Source organism: Armigeres subalbatus, chromosome 3, assembly GCF_024139115.2.
Source record: "Armigeres subalbatus isolate Guangzhou_Male chromosome 3, GZ_Asu_2, whole genome shotgun sequence".
NCBI lineage: Eukaryota > Metazoa > Arthropoda > Insecta > Diptera > Culicidae > Armigeres > Armigeres subalbatus.
Genome location: NC_085141.1, coordinates 234,392,827 through 234,409,720, shown reverse-complemented (window position 1 = coordinate 234,409,720; position 16,894 = coordinate 234,392,827). Strand labels below are relative to the sequence as shown.

At 41.2% G+C, this 16,894-nt stretch overlaps 1 protein-coding gene across 1 annotated transcript in view; it reads right to left on the bottom strand.

The window, feature by feature from the left end:
- The window catches only part of LOC134220944 (protein muscleblind-like), a 666,328-nt gene that overhangs the window by 212,250 nt on the left and 437,184 nt on the right, over positions 1-16,894 (bottom strand). The window lies entirely within an intron of this gene.

Sequence of the window (16,894 nt, the reverse complement as noted above, 5' to 3'; positions counted from 1 at the left end):
ACGAGTCAGACAAAAATGGTTGCAGCAACTTGATTGTGACCAAATATGGTCACATATGAGTTGCAGTAGCCTATGTGGAACATGTGTGCTGCAAGGGTAGCGTCATTCAAAAGAAATAATTCGTTGCTTACCAAGGCCATTCCTTTCCAGTGCGCTCATGGAGATGCAGAGGATTACTCGGTCTTTTGTAACAATGAGTGTCGAACTCATTCTCCTTCTATTATCCTAATTGACAGTGAAGATGTGGCCGGCATCATTATTGGCTTAATTAAAGAAACTCCAAAGCATGTACAGTGAAAATAGCTCCGAGAAAACTATTCAATTGGTGAGCTGTTCATTATTTGTTGTTTCTCGGCAAATCCTGACTAGCAACTACAATGGGTACAGTCAATCAAGCTAAGCTAAGCTAACAAGTGAGAGAAAAATCGGAAATCGAAAATAACCTCATTTACATATATGTTTTCAAGTTGACGCGAAAATGATCCAACTTATCCATACTTATGCGGAGGCTTCTTCAATTGTTTCGATGAACAAAACAAAGTGCGATGATAAGATTTGCACATTTTTATTGTTTCGCTATCGAAACAAGACAAAACCCCTCCAAAAAGTGTATGGTTTGTTGCGACTCATGTTGAAAACGTTCGCCATCATGGCTATTCGATGGTTTGAGTTCGAGGCGAAGTCACTTACACAGTAGGCAGTACACAGCGAGAGTGAAGAGAAAATCATAGCCGCGTCTTCAATGGACATGGGCTTTCTTGCTAAATATCGGTCCTGACGAATGGCCAAGGGCCAAGGGCCGGTTCACAGTACACGAGCTTTCCGTGCAGCTCCTAAATGACAATGGCGTAGACATCGCCATCATAACGGAGACTCTCCTTAAGCCGGAAGTTAGCGTCTTTATTCAAAATATCGTGCTTGTATCCAGATCGATTCGATAGAGCCAGATCCCGGAGAAAAGAGTGTGGGAGTGTTTCCACGCAAAGTCAACTGTCAGTTGCTTCCGAGCTTTCAGTAACATCCTTTTAAACCATAAGACCTCAGCTTGATTCAATGGATGCAGAAGTGACATATCCTCGGTCAATCGGCACAACGAAAACGTACGAAACTACAGCAACAGCTCGCTAAATAGGCGCTGTTTAAGCCCAGTTAAAAACGCAAAGGCGCAAAAACACTTCACTGCTATTGACGGCAACTTCTGCCACTCGATGATATGTCACTGAATCGCTATAGACGCCATCCATGCGAATACATTTTTTGCTACCGACGGAAGCTTTCTGTCGTTTCGCCTCCAACTTTTTTTGAATCAAATGATGGGTCTGACGTCCAATTTAGTCGCAATCTCTTATTTTTTGATACAAAATTTCCGGCACCGAAAAGACCGATTAATTTCCAATCTTACGTCTTTCCAATCATTAACTTAACAGAACTCATTAACATTGGCCCAAAAATTGTTAGATAATATCACTTGAGTACTGCTGCCGGCCAATCACACGACACGATATTTATCACTATACTGACTAGAGTGCAGCAGAAACAATCGTTGAGGTTGAATTCTCAGCAGCAACAACCAGCGGAAGGCCACCTCCACCTCTACCTTTACCTTTCATGGCAACGCTGCTGTGTCCGCTCTCCACGAAATCTTGTTAGAGCTGTGCATTCTAGCCAAACCCGCATCTATCTCAATTTTGATGTCTGTGCTTGCGATGCACGCACAGGATTGGTTGTTTGATAATTTGAAAAAAAAAATGTGTTTACAATGGCATTGACTCTTCGTTGATCGAATGGTCCCAAAACATTGATAAACCATCGAGAAACGATGATGCGAAATGTCCAATGCATGCAGTCGTTTGACCAAAATCATCCAGTCCAGAATGATGGACCTCAGAAATATAGGTTTCTCCAACAAGATCGAAGTTCTCTAGACCGCAATGGTTCTGCGGCTAGTTTGATAACCCCTACTAGGAAAACTACTGAAATAGTTCGTCAGCACATCTTCAATCCATTTGAAGCTGCTGTCAATGGATATGCAAACAACCCTCAATTAAATCCCAACGATATCTCAAAAGCATAAAAATCGGCATGTTTCGGCCTCATCGAGATCTTGGAGCTCAAGCACTTGAGCGACCAGTTCTTTGATCGGTTTGCGCTGATTTCAACCGCTGATCTTTCCACTCCAAAACACAATCATCTTTTTAGGCTTCTCTCAGGTTTATCCAAACTTTTTGAAATTGCAATTCAGCGGCGGTTACTCGCATTGACTGATCAAAACAACGTCTCACTTGAGGAACAGCTTGGATGCTGTCGTTGTCTTTCCATCGTACGCTAACTTACGTTCGCAGACAGTACAAATCTTCATCCGAGACACCTGCATTGGCTCTGCTGGACGTCAAAAAAGCCTTCGACGGGGTCTTGCATGATGGCCTGGTGTGCAATTTCGGTACTTCGATACCGGGCTACCTGGCGAGAATCATCGAAAACTATTCTTCGGTGAGGATATTAGAGGTTCCGATCTGCACATCATTGCAGGCTTCCCTCCGGGCCCTGCTGTTCGTCCAATTCACCTCCAACATGCTCTTACTCTCTGCAGGCTGCACATTGTGTCTTTTTGCAGATGCCACAAATTTTATTATTTCATTATTTACAGCGACAAAGTCATAAGAGCCGTCAAAAAACATCTTCAACGTGGCCTGAATGTTTTTGGTAGGTAACCTCATGTCATTAGCTAAAAGACCCATCAGTTTATCTCATCCAACAGCAAAGTGGGCTTATATGTAAACAGTCATAGCTGTTTATTGACTCTGGACAGCGAATTGATTTTCAGACAACAGGTTGGGAAAACAGTCACTAAAAGTAAAATTCTTCTGAAATCCTTGTACCTGTTGATCGCTCGCAAATCTGAGCTGTCTAGGAAAAAATAAGAAATTGGCTACAAACAAATCATGCTTCCTTTTATTGACTACGGTATGCCGGTTTGGGAGAAATGCGCAAAAAAAAACATTTAAGCTACAACATAAATTCCACCTCCGTGGAATAATAATACGTTTGGGTTGCGTTGCGAAATATTGGAGTACCAAGGGGTTTGCTCTAAAATTAAAAAAAAAACCTTAAACTGTACATTTTAATAAAAGATTTAGCGCGTGAAACTTATGATTCTTTTTTCTAAAACCTCACAGCATTTGTATAACATATTGGCTAGGATACGAATACAAATAATGGGTTCGATTCCTATCACCAACCTAATCAGCTTCCCGGGTACGCCGATGAAGTCCTCCACGTTGCCATCACCATCGTCATCATAAAGCACCCGCGTATCCAAAACGACGGACGACGACGACGATGATGACTGAGTTTGGGACGGATGGTCGATTATAGTATAATTTGTGCTTAATTACAGCTTAAGTACGAAAAACATTTGTTTCTTATTACACTCCGCAGCCTCGGAAGGGGATCCGCGAGCGGGCGTTCGCTCGCCCGTTCGCCGTTACCGGGAAGGATGATGCGAAAACAGAATTATGGCCCGGAGTGCCAGGACGACGACGACGACCATGTGGCTCTGTGGCAACGCAAGAGCCGTTTGAAACCGGTGGCGTGGTTTTCTGCGAGCAATGATAACCACCACCACCATCACCACCGCGGCATCGCATCGCAACACTAATATCATCATCGGGCGAGGATTTTCCGCGGAACAGTTAGTGCGGTGTGTTTCAAAAGTCCGACTAACTGACACCGTCGTTGGTGGAGCCCGGAAGATAAAAATTACGAAATGAGCGCACTCGGTGACAATGCTGCTGTTCTTCGGCTTCCGTAAATGACCGGGCGCGCGTGGCAGCGCTGCTGACGGCGAGGAAGGAGAAAAGTTAAATTAAAACAAATTTTCGTAATTAATAATTCTCTTAAGGAAATATTTATTCATTTTCCTCCTTTCCCAGGCGACGGTGGCAGCGGCGTCAACGAGCATCGCAGTTTCGGTTAAGGAACGCACGGAAGTCGCATCTATCGCCGGGTAAGTAGCGCGTGCATGCACAATTTGCTGTTTACATTAGTCGTTGTCGCAATACGTCTTCGGTGTGTTGTGGTGACGACGAGCGGGGCTAAGAATTCTTGAGAAGATTAAATAAATTTTATTCCGAAAGTATTTTCAAGTTGCATTTAATAATGCGCTGGTTTGGTGTCGGGGAATGGGATGGGTAATTGCTTCTTATGTCGTAGCTGTTGTGCCAATGATACGCGGGGAGTTATGAGTTGTTCGCAAAGAAACTTTACAATCCTGCACGACAATCAAAACGGTGTGCAATTAGTAATTTAATATCAACAATTTCCAAACAATCTAAAATGTTCAACTTTTAGACATGACGTTCAGACAATGCTGTGGGTGTATGGTTTTTGGCAGAAAGCATTAAAATCGTATTGTGATTTAAAACGTTAGATTTAAATTCCTGTTTTTTGTTTCTTGAACTCTTGAACTCGCAGAAACAAAATTGACTACAATTTTATCGTTCAAAGGAACTTTTCGGATACAATCACTTTCTGAAAATTTCGTGCTTGGAACATAGCACATCCAAAGTAGAAATAGCTTTGAAGAATGAGCGTTCTCGCTATTGAAATGCTTGCAGGAACCGGTGTTATTGCAATAGACAAATTACATACCTCCCTACGAAGAGAACAGTGTATTGGAAGTTGATAGTCACCTGAAAAAAGACAAAAATACTGATTCAGTAAAACTAATACATTTGAGACATTTTGAAATTATTATGAAACTATGTTTTTTATTGACGAAATTTTGTAAACAAAACTAATACAGAGTGGAAATCAAAAAAGGTATGCATCACCAAGCTGTTTGTTTCTCATTAAACACCAGAAAACCGCTGTATCACAGCCACAATCCCCCAATAAACTGAACATCTAATCACGCTGTCAAAGTCAGGCTTCGATATAACCTTGCGAAAAAACCACACGTCCATGCCATCGTCATCATCATCCAGCGGCAGTTTTGCGTTAGTTATCAGTGCCTGCAGTAGCGGAAAATCCCCACCGCTTATATCGATATGTCAAAACAGGAACAATCGAACCGCACCGCCGGCCGTTCCAGGTCCCGATTGTCCTTCCTTATCCGCCCCACCACCCAATCGGAAAAAGACCACCCGGACGCATGACAATGCAATAAAAGCCGGGTCCAAAACACAAAAACGGGTCCGAGTATAGACGCATGAAGTGGAAAATAACTTCCAATCGATTCATTTTGCCAGATGCACTTGCCAATAGCTCGGCAGCGAACGGTTTCCGGGACAGAGTCGTATTCGAGGGCGTTCGACGAATTTATCCAAAGGCGTCAATATGATTTCCACTCTCCGGTAGCGATGTCACCCCCTTCCCGCATTTTAGCTTAGTTCAGATACCATTTCAGCGAAAGTGACAGCAAGGATTGAAACAGCTTTTGGGATGCGGCGCTGAGACTGCAGAAACATTCTCGCCATCCCGACCACTACCGGCTCTGATGCTGTGGATGCTTTCGCAGTCAGGGCGCGGGGGGATCAAAAAAGTTAAAACGAACTTTTGAATAATGAACCAGAAATAAATCAACTTTAGGGGAATAAATTTGTTAAGCTGATAGTTCAATTATTCAAACAGGTTGCGGACCGTTTTTAGGGTTTCCCCCAGAGCGGGACCGCTTCATGACGGCACTATGGGTAATTTTGGAGGCCAAAAATTCGAGAATTTTATTACTTCGACTTGTGATTCAAGCTCGGTATTTGAAGTTTTTTTTTCAGTTATTTAGTCTTTCTGGTTAATACAACGACGTAAACTCATTTTTGCCCACCCTTAGCCAACAAAACCGCTCATAGTGGCTGCAATGGGCGATGAGCATCCAACAACTTTCAAACAGGTGCGCTGTGCTGTGGCACTCATCGGAATTGTCGAAGTCGGGAAAGTTTCTCTCCTTTCACAACACATACACAGAGTTGCTAGACCTCTTCTAAGGAAATTGTAGACGATACGGACGACAATTTGCATTTGGCGTCTAATTCAATTAACATATAAATCTGGGCATTTCGTATCTTACGCGTGCCACACGGAAGCCCGCAAGACTTTGAATCACTTTCAATAATTTAACACATAGTCCAAACTGGTCCGCGGTTCTAATTACCGCTGTGAAGCAGAATGGAAGCGGTTTTCAAATGCTATTATTTAAGTCTTCACCAAGTGGCAGTATGTAACTGAATTCAGAGTAGTGCACTTTAATAGTCTTTAAATCCTGGGATAGATTCGAATTCCTGCACGCGTTGAGCTGTTCATTAATGACTTTCATGGTCGGTGGAAGCTGTTACATGATTTTCCACTCCATTTCGCGCTCCAGCAGTGCACCAGTTTTCCAATTTTAAGCGCATTATCGCGATTTATCACCGTGTGTGCATCTTCCTTTCATAAAACTATAGAAACGCTGCACAGTGGAAAGACCATCCACTGGAAATCATTTTCCGCAGCAGGCACATAGCGAAAATGTCACACATCCATAGGAATGTGCTTCTGCCGCTCTGGAAAAGGGGGTGCGGATCAAGTGCAGAGCTTGGGTGAAGACAGACATTTTGCAAGCCACTTTTCCGCTTGGTTGACACTCTGCTACACACTGACTGACTGGCCGTGTCACTCATCGCACCCCCGGGCTAGGTGCAAGAACCGGAGACAGGTTGAGTGCATTCGAAAAAAAATGGTGAACTGGCAAGTGGTTTAATGAAGTATGACTTCAGGGGAAACCTCCCACGGAATGAATATTTGGATTCTGAGGTTGCATTTTTGGATCGTGAAGTGTTGAAGAAACATTTTGATTTGCTCGATGGAAAGTCAACAAGAATGCGTGAATCTACTTTATGTTATTTTCAAGATATTTCTTGTGACTAGTGTCGATCAGATGAGGCTAAGTTAATCGTTTTATAAAGCATAATTCGTAAAGCGCTGTCAATGATATTATTGTAACATTTTAGAGAGAAAAAGGCATTAGAATGAAGTTTAACATTATCAAACTGAATTTGAGAGATAATAATTATGGATTGGAATGTCAGATTCACTCAGGACCGTAATCAAGATCAAACAAAAGAGCCGAGCTTTAAAGTTTTCCCTATTTCTAAGAGGTATTTCGCTCGTTGAAACAAGAAAAATAATGTGAGCTAATGGAAACTCTCCCCACAAAGTCTGTTTAGCAACTACTCCGATTTTTCCACGCAGATTAACGCGAGGTGGTAAATCACCTTGGGTGTAGTAAATAAGCGTTCTCGTAAGTCCTGATCTAGTGCCAAACTTTGCTTTCAAATCGCCGCACCTGGCATGTTGAAACTAACTCAATTTGTCGCCATGAACTACATGCTAAACTATATTACCGCATTTTCCACCCAGAACTTACCATCTCGGATGTGAATTCCAGCAGCCGGCGAACGTGGCTTCACACCTCCACGCAACGATAAGTTGTTCCAACCCCTCCCCACCATCAGTTACCAACTCGTACTTCAACATTTCTCCCTGGTCAAAGGCGAACAACAAGCGCGGCAGCTTCGATGGAAACTCATTCAGTAACTTGTCAAAGCCATCCAATTTTGAAATTTTTTTTCAGCACTGAAGAACTGCTAAGAGATGACAACAGCGCAGCGCCAACACCGGGGGAAAAGCGAAGGAAAAAACTCCGACTAGAACACGTGACTTTATCAACGACTTTTCTTTACTTCTATATTGCGCTGCTTCCGACCTCCCATCAACAAGGGGCCAGTTTCTTCCCGCCCCTCGACAGCTTCCGATGCAGGATACATACGACGGAAAGTTAGCTCGACTAGATTCCGATCACGTGCCGAGTAAATACAGCAAGTGACGGAACAAAAATTATATGACAGGATGCATTGGTCGCATTTTTGCCTCGCCGACAAGAACTACGAAGAGGACGCGACTTCGACGAGTCCGGTTGACCCTTCTTTATTCCACTTGTTCGAACTCACGGAGGACGACCTCTCGACGACATACGATGGGGTCTGAAAAGGGTAGTCTTAGCGGAAAACGCCGTACTGGTCGTGGTCGACAAGGTCCTGTCTTACGCTGTGCTCTGGGATGTGCTCTCAAGAGTTAAGAGGCCCTCCTCACTACACAGTAGTGCCGTGCGGAAGGGAACTTTTCCAATTAGTTTTCCTTGCGGGGCGCAATTACGATGCTATTGCCGCAGTTGTTCGGTAAGCGTTTTTCTTCTCCAATGGAACTGATGAATTGATCCACGCTGATGGGGAACTACTTCGTGACTGAGGACGGTTGCTTTTTATTAGATTGAGATGCATGAAGACGATTCGTTGTGAATCGTTTTGATTTTTTTTTATATTTATGAATTTATTCAAGTTAATAAAAGTTGAAAACCATATTGGTTGGAAATACGGAATATGTATAAGCTGTTGAGTATTTTCCGAAAACATTGTCGAAGTTTTTGAAAATAATTTGACGTGTTTATTCATAATATTAATATAGTGAATGACGAATAGTGATTGCATTAATTTACAAAAATAATTAGGAAATGATTTTTGCAAAATCGAATAGAGCGAAACGTATATAAAAAACCAATTCCAAAACGTAAAACCAAATGGATTTAGAATGTGCCACATTCCAGTAACTGAGTCACCGTAAAAATAAATTAGTAGAACTGAAATCAGCACACAAGTCTGCCTGCACAAAATCGAGAGAATTTCACGCACCAATCCGGTGGAAAACGGGAACTCATCGGCCGATGCGATGATGGTGGTGCCAGTGGCAGGGAAACAATCTCGTAAAAGTTTTATTTCCACTTCCGCGCACTGACATCCATCATATGATCCCAGCCGGGGAAAGCTTTTTCTGGGGCCGAGGAACGGGTGTGAACGGAAGGTTAGTGGTGTATACGAGGGGATGGTGCAATAAGCTTCTTTTTAAGCCTTTCGGTTTATATCCTTTCAGAAGTACGGTTTTTGCAAAAACGTACGAAGTCAGTGGGCTAACTACCATGCTTCTCCATTAAAAGATTCCATTTGATCAAAGAAATTAGATCAATTTTAGACCACTTTCCCCGACGAATGTTGCCATCAGCTGGGCGGTCCGGTCGTCATCGTCGTCTGGTTTTGCTGGAGACGCTTCGCACGGTAAATTATTTATTGCCTGAATTTAATTTATTTATGCGTTTATTCCGGAGCATGAACCGACAAAGTGATTTGTTTTGCAATAAAAAATAAAAAAAGTTTTTTTTCTCTCTCACTGTGTGAATTGTTTTGGCTCACTGTTGTTGTTATTGTGGCAGTCGCTTGGGTGGTGATCCCATTGCAGTGGACTCCTAACACAAACAGGAGTCGAGTTGTATTCGGTAGGAAAGAACTGTACTTTTCACTGCTGTTGCTGTTTTCGTCGTCAGATTAAGTTAAAAAGGAAAAGTGTTGTCGGTGGTTCTGATACTGAATGGGATTCACCGAGAAAAATACTTGTCTTATGGATTATTTTCACAGGGATTCAAATTGCGCTCGATAGTGAATAATGAGTTTTTTCGACTGCGGACCAATTCACAGATTAGTTTATCTTTTGGGTAAAACTTGACAGTTCGATGGTGCGAAGCAGGTCCATTTGACTTGTAACTGATTGATAGTTGTTTGCAGCACAATTTTCTCGCAAACAAAGTTTAACTATCGAACTGACAATTCTGATAAGTTAGTACTATCCCATTTAATTCCACTACTTGGTTGTAACTTTACAGATACGTTTATCGACCTAAGTAATATGTAGCTAGTCTTATCAAATTTGTGTCAGGACGTTGAAATGGTTTTATATTTCAGTTTTTATTAGGAAAAGCGTCCAAAAGCTTAAGGGGACTCTCCGGGGAATTCATGACGTGAATATAGTTGCATAAGTCCTAGAGTGGGAGAACCAACCCCGTGGCAAGAGATGCTTCTCAGTTATAATATCATATCGTACTCTTGGACACTTTCTTTACACTTGAGATTGTCTAACTGGAGTGTTCCAGTTAGGGTCTCAATAATAACAACTGAAGAACTAAAGTTGTCGATAGCCAACTGGGGTGAACCAGTCGGGTCGAGCTCTAGAATCAGAATCTCTCTTTATTGGGGTTCATCTATTATTTATACATTTCAAGGTCTCAGTTTTTACTGTAAAACATACATGAAAGAAAGAGTAATGTAATTTGGAAGTGATTTATCTATTATTATTAGGCACTTTGCCTTGGCTGGTCATTTGACACCTTCGAACTACATGCTATCGCCTCCGGACCACACCAGTGAAGGTAGAATGAGAGACGTTAGAATGATGTAACTTGGTGGTTAATGACTTCCATATGTGTCGTTCTCAATTGCATAGCTTGCGCTTTGGTCTAGGTCGTTTGTTCACTGCTTTTGGGCTAGGTCATTGATTTATTGGTTGCATGGTTGTGTGATTTTGTTTATTTTCGATTGCCTGGGTTTGTCATGCGCTTGTGGATATATTATATGGTATACTACATCATCCCCTTTTGGGAGAATAATGTAATAAAATGCAATTATTCTAAGAAAAGAAATATGCTTCTCCAATTGTCTCTTACATTGTATTAGAAGGATCAATAATAGTAATATTATTAGATATGATCCCTAACCGAATTTCGCACGAAATTGTGATAGTATAGGACGCCAGGAGGGGTTGGGAGGACCCACATGATCATCTGTTCTCCATGTCAGTGGCGACCTAAAACAGCGTCTAATCCGTAGCGGGAGGCTGAACGAGAAGGGGAAGGGCCGTTTGGCCGAATACCGTTCAGCCGAATGCCATTTGGCCGAATATACCATTTGGCCAAACAGACCATTAGGCCGAAAATCATTTGGCCGAATGGGTCGTTTGGCCGAAAGGGTCATTAGGCCGAAAGTCATTTGGCCAAATGGGTCGTTTGGCCGAAAGAGTCGTTTGGTCGAAAGGGTCATTTGGCCGAAAGTGTCATTTGGCAGAAAGGGTCATTTGACCGAAAGGGTCGTTTGGTCGAAAGGGTGTTTTGGCCGAAAGGGTCTTTTGGCCAAAAGGGTCGTTCGGCCGAAAGGGTCGTGTGGTCGAAAGGATCATTTGGCCGAAAGGGTCATTTGGCCGAAAGGGTTATTAGGCCGAAAGTCTGGATTGATGGATTGATCGTTTGACCGAAAGGGTCATTTGGCCAAAAGGATTATACGGCCGAAAGGGTGGTTTGGTCGAAAGTGTCATTTGGCCAAAAGGGTCATTTGGCCGAAAGGGTCATTAGGCCGAAGGGGTCGTTTGGCCAAAAGGGTCGTTTGGCCGAAAGGGTCATTTGCCCGAAAGAGTCGTTTGGCCGAAAGGGTCATTCAGTCGAAAGGGTCATTTGGCCGAAAGTCGCATTTAGTCGCATTCAGCCAAGCTACGTTTCCGGTCAAACCAGTTTTGACCTGATAACAGTTTCCGTTAAACGTTTAGTTTTGCTAAATGGTACTTGGCTAGATGTCTTATTGTCTAGAGGCCAATATTGACTTAAAAAAGAGGCTATGGAATTTTGTTCAAAGATCAATTGACAAAAAAGGCCATTTAGCCAAACGAGTGGCCATTTTTGACCATATTACCCGTTCAGTCAAATGTCAAAATCCATTTCGACTAAACGGCATTTTCGGCCAACGATCGTTTCGACCAGACGACCTGTTGGGGCAAACGGCTTTTTCGGCCAAATTACTATTTACCGTCGGACGCTTTCCGTCAATGGAATTTCTCAAGAAGTTCTTATTGAAAATAGAAAGAATTTTCTGAAGAAATCCAATTTTTTTAAATTCCGAGCATTTTCCGTTGTTTTAAAGTTGGCTATATCAAACTAGCCGTCTAGTGATGAACTTATCCCTGCGAAAAAATCACTCTAATAAAGGATAAAAAAATAGCTATCTAAAATAATCTAGATTGTGGAAGTCAACGTTAAAGCATCCCTTTTACCAGTCACAATTTTCTGTGTAAATTTCAAAGAATACTCAACAGAAACTCAATAGGAACTTTCCGTGGATATTAATAATATTTTCTTGTAGAAATTTGGAACAACTTTCCGTGAAAACTCTGAAGAGATTCTAATGTGAATTCCAAACAAATTCCTCTTGATAATTCCAAAGGGTTCTCAAAACTTGAAAGTAGTTCCCGTGGAAAATCTGAAAATAATTTTCAAATGAATATTCTGGAAAAAAATGGAAGAATTTTCTGGGAAAGTTCATCAATTTTTTTAGGTGAAAATGACCAATTCAGCCGAACGACACTTTCGACCGAATGTCCATTTCGGCCAAATGGCCCTTTCGACCAAACGACTATTTTGGCCAAAGGACATATTCGGCTATTGAGCTATTCGGCCAACCATTTTTTTTTCAGCCAAAGGAACTGTTCGACCAAATGACATTCTCGGCCAAATAACTTTGGGCTAGATACCCTAGCAAAGTCTGAAAACAAAATGAGAACATATAAAAACATATTCTGATTTTGACATCAAATTGATTCAAAATTGGTTTTTAAATATGAATCATTATGGTTGATTACATATTTTTATCCCTTCTCTTTCGAAGACGCCAACTCAAATTTACGCATCCCCTAAGCTCTAAGGTATTTTGTCGGGCTAGCTCCGCCCCGTGGCTGAGTGTGGCAGTAGTGGGTCCCCATACAAATGCCGGACAAAACGTAATATGTTGCTCTACCAAGGAGTAATTTAGGAACGCTAAATTCATTTTCAGGTTAGAATTGTTATCCAACATATACTATGCTACTCGAGTTTGTCTGGAGGTGCAAGCCTTATGATGTTACATTCGGTCTTACTCCGAACAACAAGAATTGTATATCCATCATAGGTATAGGTACTAGGTCGGTATAGTTGCATAAGTCCTTTATTCTTTGCAGAGTAGGTGAAATATGCATCGCCAAACCATTGGCTCGATTTTTATATCACACTGAAATCGTTTGACAAGGAGATAAAAAAAATGCGTTTGGGTCATCTTTTTCGGCACAAAGATTTTAATATTTCTCACTATATTCCCAATGCAGCAATTGGGAAAGTTAAAGATAGTTTACTGTAAAACATTGAAAAGGATCAAAGGATATCCTGAAGACCATTCCACCAAAAGACTTTTAGATTTCCAACTTATATCTTTCGGAATCCCATGAAACATTCCTCGGATAGCAGCAGATTTCTTTCTGGATTCCAGCTAAACTGATAAAAGCTCTGTGTTTACAAAAAAATGCTTATTGATATCGTTTCGCTATTGCATAAAAAATTAGTAACCAAAACAAATAACAGCTTGCCATAAAATTCATATCCTCGCATACAAAATGTTGGCAATATAAACATCCCATCATAATGAACCCCGTAACTAATATTATACCCCGACACTAATTTCGTGAATTTCGACTACTTTAACCATAATCTACGGCTGCTCAAGAGCTAGCGCTTACCCAATATCACCAAAGTGCAAAATATCACAATAAACCGCTCGATTAACACCCGAACATAATGAGTTTCAATGATGATTGCGGTTAAACTAAACGCGCACTAAGCTTCCGACAGAAAATAGTGTTTGTTTTACATAGAAATACGATTTTCACCCCGCACACGGTCACCCAACAGTAGAAAACCGCACCGCCCGCCATCTGTTCCGCGGAATCCTGGCACCTGCTCGATGCAAATAATTTCTAATCGAATCCAAGCGCAACGAAAATGAACTGTCATTTTTTTTCGGATGTACTCCTGCCGTGGCGACCGACAACATATAATAGTCATAAATTAATTTGGCCTGGGATTTTGGGGTCCCTGTGGTGCAGATTGAAAAGCAGGGTTGCCAATTTCGCTGTAAGTGCTTGACAAAAGCTTTTACAAACTGATTAGATATCGACATTGGATATCATGCAGATTTGACAAATAATCGTCATTATGAAGCTTATGAAGTTCTAATAAAAAAACATGATATTAACTTGACAGCACTGTTCAGAAATCGGTGCCAGCAAACCGCGCCAGAATCAGCTCGCCAATTTCCCAACCAACAAAGCTAACTATGCTGTTATTGCAACTTGGTACGCGCGAAATAACCATTGTCATCATCATCATCATCATCACCATCAACGTTGTCGCCATAGCCCTGATCGTTATTATATTTCATCACCTGAGCTGAGGATTTGGGTTCACTTGAACAAAAGGCCATCTGCTGGGCCTGGAACCTTGCAAAACAAACATCCAACCCACCGACGCATTCGGAAAATGACTCGCGATCACACAACCCATCGCATCGGAGGCCAAATGTCGCCGCCCGACTCGGTTTTCCAGCGCCGACAACGCTTGAGCTGCGGATAATTGTTATAATAATTATAATTTAACACAAATGAATTTATTATTTTTACGACCACGCATAAATTACCGGAGCTCATTTGACATTCAGTGGAATGTTTGGTTCGCATGTCGCGTTGATCGTCAATTCCAGTTTTCCACGGTCCACGGACCCTCTGAGCTGAATTGCAGATTTCGCCGGGACCGTTACCTCCATCTTCATCAAAAAGCCGTTGCGGTATTAATAGATAACTGAAAAGTTCATTTTTCTCGCCCAATGGTTCGATATTGAAGCTGGTGCCCGATGGTGGTAAATGGTTAACATCACTTGCATCAGGACAAATTCACGTGTTATCAAGTACGATTTTTTGTTGTTTTGCAAAATTACATTAATTTACACTACATGGCAATGTATGTTTTGACATTGGAACGCACTATGCTAAATTTCCACTTTATTACGGCGGGCTTAATCATCTATCAACTAGCATTGCCTTTGGCTGTGTAGTGCCGAACAATGTTTCCTTGCGGAAGGACGCAGCAGGAAGCCGTTGAATGGGTAGTTGAGGCGGTCGTAAAAATGGCGACTCGATGTCTGCGCCCTGACTCGGCGACGAGGACAGCTGGAGGGACGCGCGCGCGCCGAAGCAACAGGAAGAAGATGGCGCGGACGACGACGCACATAGGAGTACGCAGTGTAAAAGCGTGGCCAAAAGTATGTCAATCATTTTGTCGTCTGTAAATGCATTCAATAGAAACAGTAAAGTATATTTTTTGTTTTCATGTTGTTTAAATTCATCTAGCAATGAAGTATGATCACTGGTGGCGTCAGTTGTTGTTATTTTATAGAGCACCACTTGGCGCAAGAACGCTGACTTTGAGAACTACAGCGCGCTTGCAACGAGTGGTGCCCACATGTGACTCCGACAGTGAGTATGATCTTCCTTATAATAATCTTCATTCTTTGATTATTATTTACTATTTTTTCCGAAAAGATGTACTTTGTTTGTTTACTTCGACTATATAAATTTGTCATCGGATCATGCTAAAGTCCCTGGATAATGTTTTGAAATATCAAATGGAGAGATCTAATAAATACGAAATGCAAATCAATGTTTCTTAGTAATCTGCTATGTTTTTTAAGTAATCTTAACATCCGAAAAATGCGTATGATTTTATGGATCCGTGTATTCATCAAAGTATCACTCTTCTTTGGAAGCGAAACATAATTTATATGAGGTTTGGCACTCAAAACCATGATTTTTTACTAGCATTTTAAAGCAAACTTCACTATAATAAAATTAAAATAAGTCACGATTGCGTGAGTATGCGTGAAATGTTTTTTATGGAGCGTATTAAGGAAACTCCAATCTTTCCAACGCTGACAATGTTGTTGCTTGGACTGGTTTGGAACCTAATCAAAAGTTTTGTTTTGTAAAACATATTATTGTAAAAAGGTAGGAAAAAACTAGCAAATAATATCATGATTATGGATCACCTGAAAACGATTTCAGATCGAATCATGCTTGAAAACGTTTTAAATATACTCATTATTGATACCTATATTGATTTTCATCCTAAAAATTATTATAAATCACGAAAACATGATAAAACGTGAACATATTTTAATGCACAATTGCGATAAAACTAGCATTGAAATCATGGTGAAGTTTTGACAGCCAGCATCGCTCACAAGCAAACAATATTGTTTAAAAAATCCTATGGCAAATTAGTATCACTATTTGAGAGTTCAAAAACGAAAAATAATATGGAAATATCTAAAATTTTTGTTTTTGACTTTTGGCCAGGATTTGGGCTGAAATACTCCTCAGTGCGACGGTTGGAAAATTAAGTTCTGCTGGCTGCCAGAGCAGGCAGGATGAATGCAAAGCTTTTTGGTCGCCGTCGCCGTTTCGACGCTCGTTCCAGTTTACGAGGAGAAGTTTTCTAAGCCGCCCGATGTTGATGACGTTGCTGTCGGGTGGGACAGGGAGTAAATAACTACGAGAAGATTGCACGTGGTAATTTTTGCTCATTCATGGAACATGCTAACATTCCGGAAACATAAAACGTTTATTAGTTACTCGGAAAATATTGGGCTGGATTTGATGGAGAATGGTGATTTGGAGGATCAAGGATATCCTGCCGCTGGTATTAAAATATCTTCGTACAACGTTTGAGGAGGCTGAATGTCGTTACGACACTAACTGATGTTTTAGTTATGAAACTATTTTATTATCTTATTATTGCGGTATATGTTTTGTAAATTGATGTGAATTGCGCTTTCAGTATTATCAGCTCTAGCTTTGCTTTGATTTGATCACTTGATTATTCAGTCAAAATATATGGCCTGGCGAAGTGAAAAAAGCTAATTAAAATAAAAAAAATCATTCCTAACTTTAATTTGCATGTTACTGAGCCAAATTTTCTCCAAATATTATTCCCCAAGCACTAAGCCTCAGATTTTTGGCTGTTTGGTAAAGATTGATATCAAAAAGTTGTAGAAGAAAAACTATCAAAACCGTTGGGATTCCAGTCGGAATCCGTTGGGATTCCAGTCGGAATCCATTGAGATTCCATTCGAAATTC